Source organism: Macaca fascicularis, chromosome 20, assembly GCF_037993035.2.
Source record: "Macaca fascicularis isolate 582-1 chromosome 20, T2T-MFA8v1.1".
NCBI classification, from domain to species: Eukaryota; Metazoa; Chordata; class Mammalia; order Primates; family Cercopithecidae; genus Macaca; species Macaca fascicularis.
Genome location: NC_088394.1, coordinates 45456703 through 45478538, shown reverse-complemented (window position 1 = coordinate 45478538; position 21836 = coordinate 45456703). Strand labels below are relative to the sequence as shown.

Genomic DNA, 21836 nt, shown 5'->3' with positions numbered 1-21836 from the left:
GCCTTGTGGGATCGTGGTTGAGCCTCTGAGCGAGAGCCTACAAGCTGCCTTCCATCACCCAGGCAGGACCCTGTGTGAGGTTTTTGCCTTTTGCTTCTTGCCCTTCCTGAATGACACGCTTGCACTTGTCCCTTTGGTTTAGCTGAAAACCGAAAGTGTGTCTTCTCAAATGCAGACTGACGTGCTTCTTTTATAAATTCTTGGGCATTACTATTGATTTTTGGCTGAGGATTTCGAAATCCTATCTCTAGGACTCCTGAGATTTCCCTCTGCAGTAATAATGCATTGTCATTCTTAATATCTCCAATCTCTGACACAATATTCATATCAAGCTGGAGGAGTGGCGTCAGCACAGCCTCGGGGACGGTCCCTGGGCATGGCGGGGCTGGCTGCAGGAGCTGCGCCGGCCCCTTACCCCCCTTCCACCCTGTCTTCTCACCAGGAAAACTGCTCCTGGCCCACCCCCCATTTGCAGGGGCCTAAGATTGCATCAGGGAGGCATCGAGTATAAGAGAATTGATTTCTACCCTTCTCATTGCACAGTTTTTACTGAGGCCCAGAGAGGGGCAGGAGCTTGCCCAAGGTCACACAGTGAGTCAGTGGCAGAGGAAGCTGGTACCCTGGTCTCCTAGTTCAAGGGTCATCAACTCTGTGTCTGCGGAGGCCAGGCATTAACATAAGTTGGTGCAACAGCTGCACATGGGACAGTGAGGGTTATGCAGACTCCGCAGAGAGCCCACACCCCTTCCATGGCTGCCCAGGGAATTGCATATGGGAGAGTCCAGATGTTCTGAGTTTTCAAGAGAAGCCAAAAGCCCAGATTTTAATATAAAATTTCTTGTATTTTAAATGTTGGCAACTAATTACAAAGTGCCTGAGTGCATGCACACACACACATGTGGCCCTAAAACAGAACCACAGATTTGAGTTGAAGATGGTACAGGACTTGCACAGTGTACAAGTGGGAGGTCACTCCCTTGGTCCAGGTGTCCAAACACCTTGACTTCCATCCATGTCAGATGACTTCCTGGCCATTACACTTGTCCCAGCCACAGAGTTGAGGGGCCCGCTCTCGGTGTCCCTTCCAGCTCCTTGTCTTCCAGCTCCCACCCACTGTGGCTCAGCTGTGCCCCTGAGGCTCTCCTCACCCTTCCTGGGAGGAAAGGAGGCCTTTCCTAAGCAATCCTCCTCTCTGGATCCCAGCTTCCACGCACCCTGCGTTTTGCAGCAGGTGCAGGTCTGATCCCACCTCCTGCCTGGTTTGTCCTTTGCCCCCATGCTGCCAAGGAGACAGAGCTACTAGTTTGGCCTCCGGGACCTCCTGGGAGTGTCACGGAATAGGTTCTCACTGAGGGATTGTTTTTCTAGTCCTTGGAATGATTCTGCTTAGATCATAAAAAGAAAAAGACCATATCCTGGGTACTTAGAGTGTGTCTCTTGAAGAAGCTGATGTGTGTGTATTTTGGGAGGGGGGATGAAATTGTGTTTTGAGATGCTAATAGGAACCAATTCCTTGCACCTTGCAAAAATGACTGATGGAAGCTTTAGAAACTTTTTGGCAGAAAAGCGGAGTGTTGGATGTTGGAACTGGGGTTGAAAATCTGTGAAAATTAAAACAGCCAAAAAAATGCTGTTTTCTTAGTTGCAAAAACATTTTGTCAACATGATGGGAAGTTGTGAGCAGGAAGGAGGGTAGTGGGAACACACATCCCTCCCAGTGTCCCAGCTTGAGGGCCCTCCGTGGGGGGCCCACCTGAAAGTGGGAAAGGGATGGCTCTTCTGTTTGGGACATGATGATAAGGGAGAGTGGGGAGAGATGGTGCTGATTCTGCCTGTGGCCCTGTGAGAATCACCTGTTTCCTCCTCTATCTCTTCATCAGTCCAGCAACTTCCTGCAAACCCAGCCACCAAGGGGCCCCTCTAGGTGCCTGCAGAGGGAGACCCACCCTGATGCAGGTCACTCCCAGGCAGGCGGTGCCTCCCCTTCTGTGTGTGTGACCACATGGGCTCTGCCCAGCAGGCTGTGGGCAGTTGGTAAGCAGCCCTCAGGGCTAGACTCGTTGAGCCAGCCACATCCCCAAAATCATTGCTGGCATGAGTAGAGAGCCCCTTTGGGGAGCCCTGCCTTCCCTTATCTGTCCCTTTCTGCCCCACAGCTGTCCCTTATCCACAAATGATGTCCCCATGCTATGGCCAGGGACCCAGTTATCCCCAGTGTGGTTAGAAGTGGGCACTGAGTAGGTCCAGGAAAGGCTTAGGGATGGCATTGACTGCAGGTGCTATAGAAAGAGAGCTGGAGGCATGGGCTTTGGTCCTGGCTGGGCCACAGACTTGTGTGGCCTTGGCCAAGCAGGCTTCTCTTTCCGAGCCTCAGTTGTCCTGCTGTAAAACGAGGGAATCGAAATAGGCAGTGTTTTCCACATTGCAGGCTGCAACCCATTAGCAAATCATGAAATCAACTTAGGCAGCCACAGCCAAAAAAAATGAAAGAGGAAACAGTAGGGCAGAGCGGAACACAGAAGGGATGAGAAAAGGGGAAAAGGAAGGATAATGTCAGAATCCATCCTACTGAATAAGCTCACACGTGGTTCCCTGAAACTTGCTTTGGTTTCCATGTGTATTAATGTGCTGCTAGGTCATCATGTATATGCTGCTTGCTGTGGGTTGCAGTTTAAACAATTTAAGGCTGGGCTCAGTGGCTCATGCCTATAATTCCAGCACTTTGGAAGGCCAAGGTAGGAGGACTGTTTAAGGCCAGGAGTTCGAGACCGTCTTGGACAACATAGCAAGGCTCTGTCTATATTGAAAAAAAATGGGCTGGGCATGGCGGCGTGTGCCTGTGGTCCCAGCTACTTGGGAGGCTGAGGTGGGAGGATCACTTGAGTCTGGGAGGTCGAGGCTGCAGCAAGCGGTGATTGCGCCACTGCACTCCTGCCTGGGAAGCAGAATGAGACCTGTCTCTAAAAAAAAAAAAAGGAACAATCAAACCATTTTTGAAAAATACAGAGTAGCTTATATAAACATTCTTCTAAGCCTTATAGTTCAGAAATGTAGTTAGTTCACTAGTAGCTGGATTGATCTTGAGCAAGTTACATAATCTCTCTGTGATTCAGTTTCCTTATCTATAAGATGGGAATAACAGTAGTGCCCAGCACAAAAGGATGTTACAAGGACCGGATGTGTGAATTTATGTAACGTCTTTAGCACGTTAGCACACAATCCATGCTCCATGTTAGCTGCTGTTGCTGAAGCTGTAGATGCACCCTTTTACCTAGGGAAGGAGGTGCGGTCCCAGACCTGTCACCTTCTTGGTCAGCCAACCTCTGGAGGGGAGGAGAGGAAATGGGTCTGCTGTGCCTCAGTTGTTTGGGCCCAGGGACAGTCCCAGGGAGCTGCAGCTGATGTGGGCACGTTCACAGGGGAGCCCATGCCCCTAAGCAGAATCATGCACTTTCCTGGTAAGAGCTCTTCTCTGCCCTCTAGCTAGAGGTCAGGTGGGACCTTTGTCTGCTCTGGGGGGTGCAAGCAGGGTGGGGCATGGCCTGAGTTGCAGCCCAGACCCCCAACCTGCAGCTCCTGCCTGTTCCCACCCTCAGTCTTTGGTGACCCCAAGACCATCTCTCCTGCCCACCATTCAGTGGGCAGAGTCAAGAGCCCCACGGCCCCAGGAATCCAAAGCCAATGGAAGTCCCCGCATACAGATCTGTGATCTGCCACCATCTAAGCATTTCCATTTTGTTCGATAGTTTGAGTCTTTGAACCATCTGAAGTGGGGACACATCTATGACAATAACTACTTTTTTTCACTACTCTTCCCACTTAAGAAAAAAAAATGCAAGATAGGCCTGTGAAGAAGTGTTAAAATGAAAAGGAAAAAGAAAGAAATGAAGTTGTAGAGGAAGCTGCCTGGTCAGACCAGTGTTGCAGTAACTAGGAACTGGAAGGTGCAAGATGAGTCTCTAGAGAGGCGGAGAAAAGAGGGATGACACTGGGGCCGCCTTTCTGGCCAGGGGTAGAAGTGTGGGTCCGAGTGTGGACACCAGAGGAGTGGAGAACGGACCCTGCGCTCTTGGGAAACTTTTCCTCGTTCAGGCACGGCTTGCCTGGCAGCAGGGAGCAAGGTCATTGGTTCGATGTCAGGGGAAGGCTTTGTGCTTCCCCGAAGGCGGCTGTCTCCTTCTCTCCCTTCTCTCTACTCTGCCTTCCCCATCTCTCTCCCCTTCTCTTTCTCCCGAGGTGCAGATGGCCACATTTGCAGGTTAACTGGAACAGCTGGAGATGCATTATTAGTTTCCTGCTGCTCCTTCATATTTGCTTGGATTTTTTTTTTTAACGGCAACATAATTTACAACTAGTACACTGGTGTCAGAGCTGGCATGTTCTAAATCCGCATCAGATTTATGTAATGCCGTTGCTTATCAGTGAATGAAGTCATAATTATTGCTTTGTACCATTAAATAGCATAAATATATAAACTGTTATACAAATTGCAGCAAACGTTTCCTCTGGGGAGCTCTAGACCAAATTTTAATGTCGTGCATTTGTCTGGGATGGCAGTTTCTATGGTATATAATAATGTTGATAAATTTTACTGTAGCAAGTGACATTTTAAAGCATTAATTTTGGTGCTAAAAAAAATTCTGAAGAATGCTCAGACCGAACTGGGAGGTGCTTGGAGGACCCATTGGGTGAGGTGGGGTGAGGTGGGGGTTTTTCCTTAAGAGGACAGTGGGTGACATGTGGCACTCCCAGCACCCCTCCACATGAGATCACCCCTCCTCTCTCAACTCCCCAAGGAAAGCGGCAGATACATTTTCCATGGCAATGATGATAATTAATTTCAAAAAATTCAAATCGATTCATTTCTGCCTTAAATTTGAGGTGTGCAAGGGAAAATGGAAGGAGGCTGTGGAAAACGCACAATTGGTGGGGATGGTCCTCGTTGTAACCTCCTTCCCAATTATGTAAATTCTGTGTGGGGTGAAAAAAATCCCCATCCTAATTAGAGATGCAACACCTGGCCTCAGATGATGTTTCAGATGCCAGGCGTGCGGTTGCATAGCCTCCTAAAGCCATTATCGTCAAGAGTGACTTTTGCGGGAAGCCCCAGGACAACGCCCGGCATTTACCTGCTGTGCTCTTTGGAGAGCTGGGTGGCTGTGGCGGAGTGCTGGAAGGAGCGCGCCACGCTCCGCCTTCAGGAGAGGGCGTGGGGGCTGGAGGTTCCCCATCAGGGCCCACTCGCCACTGTGGAGCTGACCCAGGGAGTTGGAGAGCATGGTGCCAGCTGCTCACCCCTGCTCTTCCTGGGCCTTGATGAACGGGAACATCCTCTGAGTTCCATCCTGAGTTTTGTTACCATCCTTTGTTTTTATCCTGAGTTTTCAGGTTTCATCTTTTTTCTTATGTCCCTGACTCCCTCCCTTGAGATTCTTAGAGTGCTCTGCTGAGCCTCGTGGCTCTTCTTGTTAACATGGTAATCCTTAGAGTCGTCTTTGAGTATGTGGGAGGATCATGCTGGTCCTGGCCCCTTTGTGTTGGGTGAAGCCTTGTGGCTGATTCTGGCCAGAGAGCTGTGAGTGGAGCATTTAACCAAAAGGGTGGAACCTTTCAGCATTCTCTCTTTCCCTGGGGCACTCTCAGCATCTGAGTGTTTTTCATGAGCAGAACCCCCTGCAATGGACATGAAGGGCAGGTGACAAATAAACCTTTGCACCCCTTGAGATTTTGGGTGTTGTTACTACAACATAACATTCCCTATCCTAATACACAGGTCTTTATTGATTTCTCTAAAGTTCATGACTTTCTGCAGGGTGTTGAGAGTGTGGGAAAGCTGGCTGATTATTATTTTTTTTTTTTCTGCAAAGAATATCAAGTAGATAAAACTTTTGTCCCCTCTGGACAGTGAGAAAACTGAGGCTCAGAGGAGTTAGGTGACTTTCCTAAGATCACACAGCTTCCAGGCACCAGGCATCGACGTCCCCCAGTTAACAAATGTTATGCTATTTCTTCTCTCTTGCTTTGCCTTTGAAGAATGAATTCTCTTTCGCAGGGGTCACAAACTCAGTGACCTTTGAGGTCAAGCAGATCGGGGTGGGGCTGAGGAGTATAGGACAATAGGGACTGGTAAGAAGTGTGGGGAATATTCGAAAAGCATTAAGGTTCAGCCTTGGCGTTTAATTCTGTGCCCCCTGATGACATCTCGAGCTTCCACGGATAGCTTCAGCTGCTGTGCACGCTCACTATGAGTGCCTCCTTCTGATGTCTTGCCCTCGAGTTTAAATCTTGAACTTTGTAATGGAAGTCTCACATGCTCATCCCTTTATAGCCGCCAACTATCTGATAAAGTCCTCTACAGTTAGGATGGGGACTGGCCATTAACATCCTAGTACTCTATCCCCGAGTGACCTTGTGAGTTATCGAATCCTACCTCCTCCTTTCACAAATGAGGTCTCTGAGCTCAGAAAAGGGACCAACTTACCCAAGGACACCCCACCGAGCAGTTTCTTAATGAAAGCGTTTGTACTGTTTGGAAGTGAAGGAAGTCACAGTTTAAGTGGATGGAGGGGGTGTTGAAATGGAATCGAGAACAGCCAGTAGGAAAGGAAAATGTGTTCTCCTTAAAAAATGTTAACTTTTGTTTGTTTGTATAGTCAGAAGACATTTATTATGCAAGATGCTGGGCAATGTGCTTGATCATTAAAAAAATCTTAGTAAAAAGACATCTTGCATTTGTGGGTATAAAAATCTGAAACTTCTTGCAGACAGAGGTCAGTTCTCTTTCTGCTTATGTTCTCAACACCTGGCTCTATGCTTTGCACATAACAGAAATTAAGTGTTGAATTGAATTGCCTCTATTCTTATGCTACCAATGGCGATTATGAATAATGGTAAGGAAGTTAGCACAGCCCTGGGGTTAAGAGCACAGCTCTGTGGTTGAAGCGCCTGGGCGCTGTCACTTACTGTGAAGGGAGGACAAGATTGTGACCTCCTCGTAGAGACTTTATGAGCCCATCCCAGATGTAAAGTGTTTAGCTGAATGCCTGGCAGGTAGTTAGCACTTGAATACCTCTAAGATAGTCCAGGAGACCTAATCATTATTAACTTAGCGAGCCCAGTCTTGGCCAGTGTCCGTTCAGCTTTGCTTGGGAGACAGAACTGTGGCTCAGCACAGGCAAATCCATTCTGCCCACTCCCCATGTGCCGTGAACAATAATTTTGTACCCCAAACTGCAAAATCGCCATTTAAAGCAGCTTGGGAGAATTGTTTCAGCATGAGCTACCCCTGCAGTCTGGGGTTGCTTTTCTGTTGGAGGCTCGGTGCTGAACGGTTAGAGTGGGCGGTCACCCTGGCTGGCAGGGCTGAGCATGACAACTTGTGTAGCTCACAGACTCTGAGCAGGGTTGATGGGGTGGCATGGTCATGTGGGAGCCAGGGCCCAGGCTTGCACACGTTAACATGTGCTGGGCTGCCCTTGTCAAGCCTGCTTGGCCCCTCCTCTTTATGACAGTCCCCACTGTCCTGTCCAACGGCAATGGGCAGGGGAAGGAGCACTGAACAAGGAGTCAGGCCCCTAGGATTCACTTCCTCTGTCACTTACTATCTTTTGCAACCTGACACTTAGAAACTTAGTGTTCCAGCTTGCAGAATGGGACAAAGCATGCCACCTCCATCCAGCTTACTCCCATGACTGAGAAACAGACCTGGGGATAAAGTGTTCTGTAGAGGCCAGGGGGAAGGGCCGGTGTTGGCAGAGGTTAAGAGGTGCATTTTGGTCCTGGATCAGCCATGTGGGACAATCACTTTACCTCACTCAGTGTCACTTTCTCCGTGTGTGAAGTGGGAATAATAACGGCACGAGCCCCATAGTGCCGCTGTGATGAGCAAGTGACTGTGTAAAGCTGGCTTCGCTTCAGCTCTGATTCTCTGGTCACACTGTGAGGTTAGGGGTCCTGTCGTCCTGTTCTGCTGCACATCACCAGCACCCAGTGCTGCACCCTGCGCTTGGGCACTCAGTTTCTGCAGAATGGAAGAAGGATGCGACCCCCTGGAGGTATGTCTTAGATGTCTGATGCCTATAGACTGTGAGCCCAGCAAGGGCAAAAGCCCTGGCTCCCAGGTCACTGCTGCATGCTGGCACCTGGCTCAGTGAGCAAAACCCTCCCAAGCCTTTAGCCCCTGCAAGCACCCTCCCCTGGAACGCCCTCCCTGCCTGCACATCTCAGCCTGTTCATCCAAGGCCACCTCATCCAGGAAGTTATTAATTCACTCATCCATTCAGTAGGTACCTATGCACCAGACACGTGCTAAGGTGATCCTCACCTGTCAAGAAGGAAGTTTCTTCCCCCTTGGTGTTACCTCGACCCCCATCCCAAATATTTTATTCACCCTTCTTAAGGAGCTTACCCCTTCCTGCCTGGTGTAATGCTTATGTGCATACCCAGCCGATCTCCCTCCCTAATTAGATGCGAGGGTTTTTTAAAACTTTGTTGAAGTATAGCATACATTCAGAGAAATGTGTACCTCTTAAGTGCACAGCTTGATGAGTCTGCGGATATAGAACACATCCAGATCGAGAATCAGAACCCAGTGGCCTCTGGTAGCTCCCTGCACTCCTTCCTGTTATTGCCTCCCTCAAAGGCAAGCACTGGCCTCACCTCTGGACCCTACAGTCATTTTGTTGCTAGAGGTGATTTAAAGGCAGGTGTGTCTAATTCATCCTCTCTTCTCTAGACTGCTTAGCACAATACCTGGCATTTGTTGAATAAACAGATAGGTGGATGGATGGATGGATGGGTAGATGGACAGATGGATGTGTGCATGGATGGACCCAATACCACGGGGATTAGACTAATGACGGTATTAATATAACAGCTGACAGTTGTTGCATTCTATCAGCCCACTCTACTCAGTGCTTTATAGGCGCCTCTGCTGGTCCTCACAGAGCCCTGTAGGGTAGATCCCCCTCTGTTTTTACAGATCAGCAGACTGAGATTCAGAGAGGTTAGCCACTTGCCCAAGGTCAGCCAGCCTGTGAGTGGCAGTCGCTGTGACCAGGGTCATATGACTCCGGCTTGCGTCTGGAGCTGGCGCTCTGTGCCTGAGTTCCTGCTGGTTTACAGCCCTGGGCAGTCCTTCCTCAGCTGGGCCAGCTGGACATAGGCTCAGCGGGCGACAGGGCTGAGCTGTCCTTGGCGGGCGAGCTGATGGTTCCATGCTGCCCCTGCCCACCCGCCAGGCGCCCCATTCCTCCCGGGCTGCACTGAGCCTTCTGTGTGCCTCTCCAAAGGACAGGGCATATTTCTTCCCAACCCTCTTAAGACCCAGCCCGCACTGGAGGGCTTCATCATTATGCAAATTAGCTGGATTGGATCTGCTCCCGCAGAGGACTCTGGGGGCAGCAGAAGGACGGAGCTGCCTCTGGAGCGCTGAATTGAGACTCAGATTAGGCCAGTTGATGGGTAGGGGCAGGGGTGAGGAGTGGGCACGGAGATGGGGCTGGCACCGATGATTTGCCGGCCCTGGGGAGGCTGTGGGGTGTAGGGGGCTGGGGACCGGTGCTGGAGAAGGCCCGGTGCTCGGGCTTACCCAGGCCAGGCTCCCAGCATTGTTGCTGAAGATGGGACCGAAGAAAGACATTCTTTTTGGATTTTCTTTGTGTGTTGAGCCCTTTTATGATTCATCAGTAAGTAAATATCAGCTGAGGGGGTGATTTGTTTCTAACAAGCTTATAAAATACTGGCGTCATTTGTGGGCTTATTGGAGTGCTGATTATAAACACTCCCCATGCCCACTCCTCTATGTCAAATTAGCATTCAAAATACAAACATTGGATCTTTGGATCACTTTCTGCTGTCTCTTTGGAAGCTGGTAGGCTGGGAAGGGGTGACAAAACCAAGCCTCAGATGAGGAACATTTCCACTCCACTAGGAGACTTGAGGGGTTGCAGGGAGAACCACTTGCTGTGCCCTCGAAAGGGTGGGGGCCACGGGGTTCTCTGAGCTCAGCTGTTCCTCTTGCCTCTCTCGTTGCCAAGTTTCCGCTGACCTGGCTCCTCCCCACCCCTAGAGCCTGTCATCTTCAATCTCATGGAGGACGCAGATCTGGGCAGGCGGCATCTGGCCGGGTGAGCCTGTGGAGCTGCCTCCTCCCCAGGGTGGGCTGGGGCCCAGCCTGCACCCAAGCCACATGCAGTGGTTGCTGAGAGTGTCTGAACTGGCTATGGGAGCCATCACGTGGCAGCCTCCTCATGGGGGGTCCCAGGCCTCCCTGGCTTCTGTCCCTGACTCCGAACCTCACCTCCCAGCTCCTCACACTTCCTGGTCTCTGGCCTTCTGGCCATGCGTGACAGCAGGCACATTCTAGCTCACATGGGGCAGAACACTGTGTGAGGTATGAGAGTGGATGGTGACTCACATCTTTTCAAGACCATCCATAGGGACCAGCCCAGCAGGTACATTCACTCCAAGCTCTACAAATGCATAGGATCACTCAACCCTATGCATCAAAAACAATTATATCCCCATTTTACTGATGAAGCCACTGGGGCACTCAGTGGCAGAGCCTGGGCTTGAAAATTGGCCTGTCCATTCCACTTGACAGGTGATGGAACAGAGTCCAGGCCTGCGGGAGCAATTTGCCCCCATGAAGGCAGAGACCCAGCAGGGACCAGAAGGCAGATCTGCCCAGGCCTCAGCCCAGGAAGAGCTGTTGAGTGAAGAGTCACTGCCACTGGGAATCTCTGGTCTGAAAATCTGCAAGGCAGGGGCTGAGTGGGGCTGTGGAGCTCTCTGGTCCAACCACTTCCAGTTATAGATAGAGAGACCCAGACCTAGTCATTACCAACGTTGTCTCCATCACTAGTCAGTGGATTCAAATTTTTAAAAAACTTTTATTGTATTGTATTACTTCGTTCTCATGCTGCTGTAGAGAACTGCCTGAGACTGGATACTTTATAAGGAAAGAGGTTTAATTGACTTGCAGTTCCGCAGGGCTAGGGAGGCCTCAGGAAACTTTCAGTCATGATGGAAGGGGAAGCAAACGTGTCCTTCTTCACATGGCAGCAGGAAGGAAAAGAATGAGAGCCAAGCATAGGGGGAAGCCCCTTATAAAACCATCAGATCTCGTCATGAGAACAGCATGGGGGGAACCTGCCCCCATGATTCAGTTATCTCCACCTGGTCCCACCCTTGACAGGTGGGTATTATTAAAATTCAAGGTGAGATTTAGGTGGGAACACAGAGCCAAACTATATCAATTACAAAGGCTATACATGTTCACTGCAGGAAAACTAGAAAATCCAGCCAAGCAAAAATAAGAAAAACATATCCTGCCTTCCAGAGACGACCCTCTAACACCTTAATGTGTGTCCTTCCAGCAAGTTTCTCAGCACACACAAGCACACACAAATATAGTCATTCCCTTCTTTTCCCCACTTTCTTTTCTTCTCTTTCTTAACCAAAATAGCATTGTGTTTAGTACCTGGTTTTGTGTATTTCCACTTAATTGTGGGTGAAGTGGGAGATTGTTAGTCTGAGTGATTGTTAATCTGTCCTTTTAGAGAAGACGTTTGTCTCTGGTCCACAGGGCTGTGGTCAGGGACTAAATGTTGTTTGTCTTTAGAAAGCTCCCTGCCGGCCAGGCGCGGTGGCTCAAGCCTGTAATCCCAGCACTTTGGGAGGCCGAGACGGGCGGATCACGAGATCAGGAGATCGAGACCATCCTGGCTAACACAGTGAAACCCCGTCTCTACTAAAAATACAAAAACTTAGCCGGGCGAGGTGGCAGGCGCCTGTAGTCCCAGCTACTCGGGAGGCTGAGGCAGGAGAATGGCGTGAACCCGGGAGGCGGAGCTTGCAGTGAGCTGAGATCCGGCCACTGCACTCCAGCCTGGGCGACAGAGCGAGACTCTGTCTCAAAAAAAAAAAAAAAAAAAAAAAGAAAGCTCCCTGCCATTGAACAAGCATTAATTGAGTGCCACTGTGTGCCAGGTTGTTAGGTGCTGGGAATTGTCTATGCAGTGTGAGAGAGATGGTGGTCCATCCTTCCTCCCTGCCTATGCTAGGGGAGGGAAGCATACGTTCTGGGTGCAGAGAGTGGGAGTCCCTGATGGGGCAGACACAAGGGGCAGGTGGGCAGGGAGTGTCCCTGTGGAGCTGAGTTCTTCAGCCAGGTTCTGAGAACATCTTGCTCTCGGTAGGAGGGGCTCAGCCGTGGAAAGTTGGGGAGGTGTTGTGTTCTCTGTTGTCAACTAGACAGAGGGCCACTGGGACCCCCATTTTCATGCTGGAGCTTGTTTCTATCAGCACATACACAGCCCCTCCATGGTGTCTGGGATTCCTACTTTTCTCAGTTCTGGATGGGGAGAAGGGAGCCATCCACATGGAGGCCAGGATAGGGCCGGGTGCGGGTCCCCACCTGAGGGTATGGAGGCACGGGTCGGAGACACAGTCTGTTTTGGAAGTGGGATTCAACAGGCTTCACAAAGTCCTGGCTTCTGGAATTCTAAATTGTCACTCAAGTCCGGCCCTTGTGCATTCAGGGTATGATTAAAGCATGAAGTGAAGGCAGAGTAATCGGCTTTGGATTTGCTTTTCCCCCAAAAATCTGAGTTTAACACTGTGGGCCAGGTGTGTTGGCTTATGCCTGGAATCCAAGCACATGGGGAGGCCGAGGTGAAAGGATTGCTTGAGGCCGGGAGTTTGAGAACAGTTGGGTAACATAGTGAGGCCCCATCTCTACCAAAAAAAGAAAAAAAGATTACGAGTGGGGCATGGTGGCCTGTGCCTGTGGTCCCATCTGCTCAGGGGTCTGAGGTGTGAGGATCTCACCTGAGCCTGAGAGTTGGAGACTGCAGTGATCCGTGATTGCTCCACTGCACTCTAGCCTGTCTTAAAAACAGAACGAAACAAAAAAATGTTGTGGATGGAATTCAGGGCCACAGTCTTTACTGTGACTGGAGGTTCTTACTGGAAATTCCTTAGTATGCAGGACCTTGAAACAGGTTCTGGAGCAGTGAACTATCAGATTCCCCAGCTGAGGCCAGCATTCTAGAGGCTGTGCACATGTGTGTCTGCCTCTTGGTCATGTCCAGTAGGAAGAGAGGTATCATCCCTCTAGACCAAGCCCTTCAGTGGCACCAGGACATTGGTCCCTCACACTGGCCCTCTGCCCTTCTGCCTGCCCTCTTAGAGCGGCTCCTGCGTTCTGGGCCCTGGGTCACTGAGGCTGTCCTGTGGCATGACAGGCAGGACAGACAGCTCTGGCCCAGGCGGGGCTGAGCTGCTGGGCTTCCAACTCCTGCCAGCCCAGATGTCCATGGCATTTCCCCTCGAGCTCTACTTCCATACTCTGGGGTCCTAAAGGGCTTGGTTTTGGGTTTTTAGGATTTCTGGGTGACTGTGTTGTCACACAAAGTATGTCCCTTGGCCTGGCCTCCCAGACTCCTCCTAAGCAAGCTGGGTGTGACAGCGTCTCACTGGTCTCTGTTACACTCAAATCCCCCACACCCACCGCCTTGCACAGTGCCTGCCTCAGGGTCAGTAATAACCATGACAGTGATATTAATAACTCAAGCTATTAAGCCTGTTCATCGCCCAACAGTTATGATGTAGGCACTACGATCATTCTCATTTTACATGGTGGGGAACATTGGCCCGGGGAGGTGGGGTTCCAGGATCCCACTGCTAGTAGATGGTGGTGGGGGATTTGAACCTGTGCAGTCTGACTCCGAGACTGCACTTCTGTTCGTATGCTGTGCCACCAGAAAGCAATAGCTGAATGCAGCTGATGAGCAAATGAGGGGGTGTGTCCAGCCCTGAGAATGGCATGGTGGCTGAGGTGGTATGGGGTTCCTGGGAAGATGCAGGCCCGCTGCATCACCCCCCACAAAGCAAGCTTTGCTCTTGGGCATGAAGAGTAGCATCTGTGGACCCAGAGCCATGTGTCTGGGCTCCTGCATTTGGGACAGCATTGAGACCTGGACCTGAATGCTCCAGGGCTGATGTCCAGATCCATGGGGGGTATAATTGAGGCAGGACTCTATCCATCAGGGGCCAGTGTGAGGGACCAGTGTCCTGCTGCCACTGAAGGGCATGGTCTATAGGGATGACATCGCTCTTCCCACGGGACATGATCAAGAGATGGACACACATGTGCACAGCGAACTATTAGCGTTTATTGAGCACCTCGCGTTTGTCTGGCTCTGTAAGAAATACCAGGAAAGTGAAAGAGTTGGTTTTTCATCCTCAGATAATGTATTAGCCAGGATTGTTTTGGTTGGAAGTGACAGAAAGTCAAGTTAACTTAAGCAAAGAGAAGGAATGTTTTGAAAGATACCTTTTTATTTCACATAGCTATGAATAACTTGGGTGCAACTAAAACTCCTTTTTGGAAAATTGTTGCTTGGAGGACAGAGGCAAGGCATCGAGAGCTGCTTGAATAAGGGTATAGAATCCATAACCTAACTCTATCCCTAACCCTCAGGAATGAGTGAGACCCTGTGAATGCAGCTCTTGGGGCAGGAAGAAGGTGGGTGTGGCCAAAAGTAGGGGTGTTAGGAAGGCAGGGCCAGGGCCGTCTAGCAGAAGAGTGCAGCTTTGCACTGGGAAAAACAGAGCCACTGCAGATTCTTGAGCAGGAGAGGGAAATGATGGCTGCGGAGCCTGGGGAGGATTATCTGGGGGGTGTGTCTGAACGTGGCAGGGGGAGAGACTGGAGCAGTCATGATGAGGTGGGGCCAGGGGCGGAGAGCAAAGGATGAATTGCCAGGTGTCTGTCGCATGTGCTTTTTGATGAAGGTGTCTATGAAGATGTCTTTTCCAAGTAGGAAAAAGGCAAGATGCCAGCCAGAGCCGTGTGGTTGGGCGTTTTCCTGCTATGGTGCGTGGGCCTGGCACTGCTCACATCTCATCACAGCTAATGGCAGCTGTTCTGCTCGCTACACCGGGCTGGAGAGTTGGAGGCTGCGTGGAGGTGACCTCCACCCCTCGCTCCCCTGCCGCTCAGCAATGAGCCCATTCTTCACCTGCCCAGTCCCCCTCTGCCTGTCCCTGCCTCTCCTGGTGGGGTCTGTCAGGAGCTGTCAGTAAGCTCTGCCTCTGTGGGTCAGAAGTGGCTGCTGGATGGGATCAGCCTAGACCTTAGGCTGCAGGCACCTGCTTGGCGGGTGGAGGCACAGCCAAGGGCAGACAGGAGGGCTGGCTGGGCTCTGGGAGCTGGCGATGGGGTCTAAGCTGCCCAGAAGTGACAGACCCCTCATCTGGTCCCAAACCATCTGAGAAAATGGTCTCGGAGGGCTCAGCTCTGGGAGCTGAAAACATCAACAAGCCAGTGTGAGCTTGGGCATCCCATAGGCCTCATTTGGTCTCAATTCTGGGTCTGTTGAAGAGAGAAGGGCCGAGCACTGGGCCTGGCCTCAAGAAGGTGGTATTTTGTTAGGGGAGCGAGTGAAGGAAGGGAAGAGGTGAGTAGATCCGAGAGGAAAACGTGACCTCAGAAAAGACCTTAAGAGGGCCCCGTGCACTGTGACCGTAAGCCTCGCTAGCTTGGGCGGCTTTTCAGCCGAACTGAAGAAAGACCCACTCCCCTAGAGTAGACCTAACACTGGTATTAGCATCAGAATCATGTGACTACTTGAAGGGAGTATCATTGAATTGAATGTATTCATTTATTCCATGTTGCGTTTGAATTTCCAATTTAGCTTCAATTTTCATTTTACTTGGGTCACAGCAAAAACCCGGCTCTCTGAGACATAGCCTGCAGAAGCAGAGCTGAGAAACTGCACAGACCACTTAGCTCAGCATCAGAAATCCAAGCATTTATTTCCTCGATGAGCCACGGGGCTCAGCCGGCTTAAAAGGCAACTCAGTAGTGCTGTGGCCCGTGGGCTTCTTGACTGGCTAGGAGCCCAGGTGCTATTGATCCACCATATGACCTATTGGTTCAAAGTTACGGTATTTGGGTTACATCCTTCAGAGAAATTTCATGACTCTGCAGTGTTCCTGTGTTCATCATATTCTTACCCACCTTGGGCAAAGTGCCCACATAATTATCAGGGTGTAGGTTTATGCTGAACGTTGGGAAAGTTCACATCTAAGTGGTTTCCCAGGCAGGGCAATTGCAGTTGCAAGCAAGTGCTAACAGCAAAAGGACTGAGGCGTTCTTCACAATATTTGACACTCACATTCCACAGTTCAATAAATATTTGTTAATCACTTGTTATGTCCCCAGTGCTGTTGTAGGTTCTGGGATTACAGTGTTGAATAAGACAGGGAGAGCCCCTGCCCTCACCTTGCCTGTATTCTAACACAATGCTTTCCAAATGAACTTTCTAAAATGTTGGAAATATTCTGTACTACCCAGAGTGGTAGCCACTGGCCACGTTAGCTATTGCAACTGAGGCACTGAATGTTTAAATATATTCAACTTTAATTTAAATTTGAATAGCCACAGGCTGGGCACAGTGGCTCATACCTGTAATCCCAGCACTTTGGGATTTGAGGCCAGGAGTGTGAGACCAGCCTGGGCAAGACAGCAGGATCCTATCTCTACTAAAAATCTAGCCAGGTGTGGTGGTGCACTCTTGTAGTCTCAGCTGCTCAGGAGTCTGAGGCGGCAAGATCTCTTGAGCCCAGGAGTTTGAGGCTGCAGTAAGCTGTGATCATACTGTGGCACTCCAGGCTGGACAACAGAGTGAGACCCTGTCTCAAAAAAAAAAAAACCCACACATAAAAAACAAACCCAGAAACAAAAGAGCCACAGGTGGCTCTACTAGACTGACAGTGTGGATCTAGCAGATACATATTTCATATTTTTTAAAGCTTTTCAATAGCAGTCATTATTTTCTAGTCTCATTGTTTATTTTTTCAGCTAGAGGATGGGGACGGCTCGGTGTCCAGTGAACCGGGTCAAGGTGGACTTCGAGAAAGTGGTGAATTCCAGTTTCCAAGCTGAACTCTGGAATTTGTTTGTTTGTTTGTTTGTTTTGCTTTGAGTACTAGTCACTGCAGGGGAAGTTCTGTCTGTATTTACCTGGATGGGGAACTTTTGAAAAATGTTGCTTTCTTGCATTCTGCAGGTGTGTGTTGTGTTTGTGTGTGCTCGTTGGTAACTGTCAGGCTTTTTGACACACTGCTGTTGCTCATTTTAAAAAATGATCTTGGTGAGTACAAAAAATGATGTCGGCAGTAGAGAAAACCCTTGTAGTAGAAGCAGGGGTAATTCATGTGTCCCTGGCAGGGTCAGTGACAATAAGGATTTTGCAACCTGCCTGTCATGTTAATTGTATATTATTAGAGGCCATTAATCTGAGGATTATTAACATGATGGATTTTTAGGCAATCGTCTTGTTGAAAACTTTAATCTGAAGATCAGTGATATACATCAGTAAGTGTTTGATGTGTTAAGAAAGAGTAAGCGACTTGTTTTTACTTAGTGGATCCCCAGGGATATAGTGGAATCTTCATTTTCTGAGGCGATCGGTCTTCAGTTCTTTGCAGGTAAAAGGGGATGTGTGTGAGGAGGGCTGTGGAATGCCTTCTGGAAGTGTGCAGGTTGAGAAATTCTGAGTTGTATAGAACTCCAAGAGTTCTCTTCCCTCGGTTCTCAGTGAAGTCCCATTTGTTCTCTTGTGTGTGGTCTATTTCATCACTCAGACATCCATTCTCTTTCCATTAAGTAGTTGAGATAGTTACCTCCTGTCTCTTGGTGTTGTGTCCAGGACCTGATCTTTGTCTTTTCTTTTGCCAAACACCACCCGTCATGATTGCTGATTGCTCGGAGAGCCGGGATTTGGATGTGTCTGACAGCGATGGGTCTCTGAGCAATTGCTGATCACTCAGAGAGCCAGGAGGTGGACATGTCCGCCAGCGTCATAGGAAGTTAGCAAGCAGGACCCTCTGTGATGGTGATGTTCTCCTTAACCACCCGGGGCCGCTTGCACCACAGGGCTAGCTCCCTGGTAGTGTGGAATCAGCTCTCAGAGCTGGAAGGAGCCTCCATTGGCAATCCCATCCAGGCTGGGCCCCTCTCTCTGCGGTTTTTGGCACCGAGGCCTTTCAAGTTAGGGAGATTTCTGCATGGGCCCAGCTACGGGGAAGGGCTGGCCAAGGGCCCAGGGGTGGGGGGGGTGCATGCAGCCGATCGCGCCCCTGTCTCAGTCGGGCCCTGCTCTGACCTTCATGAAAATCTCAGGGAGTTTCAAGAGAGAGAAGCAAGGAGAACCATGAAGAAATAGGAAACTTGGGTCCAGGAGCATCAGAGGGGAGGCAAAGTCAACTCATATGACCCGAAGTAGGAAGCTGCAGCCAGCCACGAGGGAACTAAAGGGCTTGAAATCTGGACACAAATTTCGCTATTGCAAATATGGGAGTGGTGTGGAGGTAGAGGAGGATGGAGACAAAGAAAGCTGACACAGAGGCATTTTGAAGATGGAAGTAGCATAGGATGTGCCATGAGAGAATGCACAATGTCCCAGGTGCTAAGGGTCTTTAAACATTTACTGGGGGTGGGGCATGGGCATGGCTGGCCATGTGCCCTGAAAGAGAAACAGGGTTCCATTGCCTTGATGGCCCCCACAGTGGGCTTGTATGTGCCATGTCACCAGGCCTAGGCATGGAGTTTCAGGTAGAATCATGTCAGAAGTGACAATGGCAGGCTGGGTGTGGTGGCTCACTCCTGTAATCCCAGCACTTTGGGAGGCCAAGGCAGGCAGATCACCTGAGGTCAGGAGTTCGAGACCAGCCTGACCAACATGGTAAAACCCCATCTCTACTAAAAATACAAAATTAGCTGTGCGTGGTGGTGTGTGCCTGTAGTCCCAGCTACTTGGGAGGCTGAGGCGGGAGAATTGCTTGAGCCCAGGGCATGGAGGTTGCAGTGAGCTGAGAACGTGCCATGGCACTCCAGCTGGGTGACAAGAGTGAAACTCGGTCTCAAAAAAAAAAAAAAAAAAAAAAAAAAAACCACAGAAAAAAGAAGAAGTAACAATAGCAGTAATAGTAGTTGTGGTGGTAGCATTATGATCAGTATTCTTTAGTTTTTTTTTAGTTTTTAAAATTGTTTGAGCTTTTGTTAAGAGACAGAGTCTCCCTCCGTCACCCAGGCTGGCTGGGGTGCAATGGTTCATAGCTCAATGTAACCTCAAAGTCCTGGGCTGAAGATATTTTCCTGCCTCCCTGTACCACCTACCACCATGCCCGTCTAATTTTTTACTTTTTTGTAAAGATGGGGTCTCACTGTGTTGTCCAGGCTGGTCTCGAGCTCCTGGACTTGAGCAATCTTCCTGCTTTGGCCTCCCAAAGTCCTGGAATTACAGGCATAAGCCACTGTGCTGGGGGTCATGATTCATATTCTTTACCTGGCTCTCATTTACTCTCATAACAGCCCCGTGAGGTGGACAACCTTCTCCCCATTTCAAAGTCAGAGACTGAGACACAGAGGGAAGTGCTTGGCCCAGTGTCACCCTGGGCGTCTGCAGCAGAGCCAGGATCCTCCTCCATGCAGCCATGTTTTCCCCCCTCCCTGAAGGATCTAGTCTTGATGAAACAAGGGCGAGTGGGGGGCTGTCCGCTGAGCTGTCCTGTTTGCTGTGATGGGAAATCTCGCAGGGAGTTTACCCGGAATCATTCTCAGGCTTAACTGATCCCTAGCTAAGATCCGTCTGACCTGGCTCTTGGGAGCAGTTGGTCAATGGAACCATCTGGAGTCTTCAGATTTGAGTTTCGGAGAAGGAGAGAGTGAGCAAAGTACTTATAACTTAGGAGAGCAGTGTCTTGGAGATGGGCTTTGGCCAGATGGCCGACCTTGCCATGGAAACCCTGGGGTGAATGCTGGGGTGGTCGAGCCACCCAGCCCTTCCTGGGGTGTGGGACCAGGAAGGAAGGCCTCCGTCCTCCTCTTTTCTCAGCCTTCCTTCCCTGAATCCCGTTGCAACCCCCAGGTGTAGAAAGTGATGAACTTCCACCTGGCCTCTCTGTCCAGCCTCTGGCAGAGGGGAGACTTGTCAGACGCTGGAATCAAGGAAGGCAACCTAGTGATCAAGCCAGGCTGAAACATGCCTGCATAGCAAGCGAGAGGGCAGATCACAGAGGCCCTCGCTTGGTGGGCCTGGACCGGATGCTGGAAGGCGGGAGAGTCCAGTCTGCTGTGATTGGTAGCGATGAAGGGCGGGGCTGCAGGGCGGGGGTGACCCTTCCCACCCACACCTACAGGCCCGTGTGTGGAATTGACATTCTACCCAGATAGGGAATTCGGTCTCCCCCTTCCTCCTGCCATCCGGTAGCGTTCTTTGCACATGTGATGTCGGTGTATTGCGGCATCGACAGCATTGTCGAAGGGGGACGTTGGTGGGTACCTGGGTAAATAAGTATAAATAGTTTTCTTTCTGATATGTGACCAGATTATTTTCCAGTTGATTTCAAGCCCTGGCCCCAAGTGGCCCACAGATCAAAAAAAGATAAGGGTCAGTTACAAGGTTGAGCTCATTCTCCGTTGCCATGGCAACTGACCTCAGGCAACCCTCGGAGGACTACACCCAGCTCCCCAGGTGATGTTTTTACTGTCCACACCATCAATCCCAAGCCTTTCAAAACTCAGACTGCCTAATTGTCAGGGCTCTGTTTTGAAGAGGCTCTGGGTCCCCCGTGGGGCCCGGTCAGGCTGCCAGAGCTCATTTAGAAGCCTTTGTGAAACACGGGGGACCATAGGACGGGTCCCTTCTGGGCAGAACGGCCTGGGAAGGTGCCCCCAGGGGGAGGAGGAAGGGCACAGCCCATCCTCCAGCATTAATTAGGAAAATGTGAGCCCCAAATGGGAGCAGTGTGGTGGGCTGTGCCTTCAAGCCATGGCTGAGTGGTCTTGAGTGACGAGGACATCGAAGGGTGGAGAGCCCCTGGCATTTGGGGTCAGGAGGGCCGTGATGCAGGGATGGTTTTGGGGAGTGTTAGCCACCCACCCTCAGAGTCTCCAGCAGCCTCTTCAAAGATACTCACTTCATTTCCATCCCTGGAGTAACCACAGGGAATTATTTTTCATTGTTGACGATTTTTCAGTGTTTTGCAAAATGTGGACAAAAAGTGACTAGAAAACTTCCCGCCTTTTAAGAGATCCTTCCACATACAATATTGGTCAAAGCAGTGGGACAGCTCCCAAACCAGCTTTGGGGCAGCAGGATTCCAACAAGATCAGCGTCCCTAAGCCCCTTGTATAGTGGTCAGTGGTTCTCACACGTTAATGGATGCCCCAAACATGGGGGCACTTTTCAAATGCTGCAGCTCTGCAGCAGGCCTGAGACTCTTCATTTCTCTCAAGCTCCCAGGTGCTGCCAGGGCTGCTTGGCAGGGAAGTGGGTTCCTGTGGGCTGCCAGGGCTGGGGGTGTGGGGGCTCCCATGGCCATCCCTCATCACCACTCACCTTCTCCCAGCTCTTGCCCAGCCTTTGACAAGGGACACTCCTCAGACCCTGATTTTTCCTATGACCTTGGTTGACTCTCAGCCTAAATGTCACTCTCCCCTTCCCCTCAGCCTGGCCTGGTTAATTTCCTCATGTCATTTAATGACAGATCAATAGATAAACGGCCCAATCTGGCTGCCCAGGTATTATCACCTGCCCTCCTCTTTTTCCCCAGGGGTCTTTGTTTCTTACAGGGAACAAAGGACAGAGTGTCCCACCAGTTCAGGTTCCCAGCTCCGGTTCCTAGCTCCTGTTCCACACTATTTGTGGTTATCTATTGGGATGGTGTCAGAGGGGTCCTCTCCTGGGGTCACCCTCACCTCACCCTCTTGCCTCCTGGCAAGATTTGCCTGGATGAGTGCTGGGACCTCTACTCCCATGCTT

The 21836-nt window shown here is 50.4% G+C and overlaps 1 protein-coding gene across 12 annotated transcripts in view; it reads left to right on the top strand.

Moving 5' to 3' along the window:
* The window catches only part of ZNF423 (zinc finger protein 423), a 364477-nt gene that overhangs the window by 301752 nt on the left and 40889 nt on the right, over positions 1-21836 (top strand). The gene's annotated exons all lie outside the window — the stretch shown is intronic.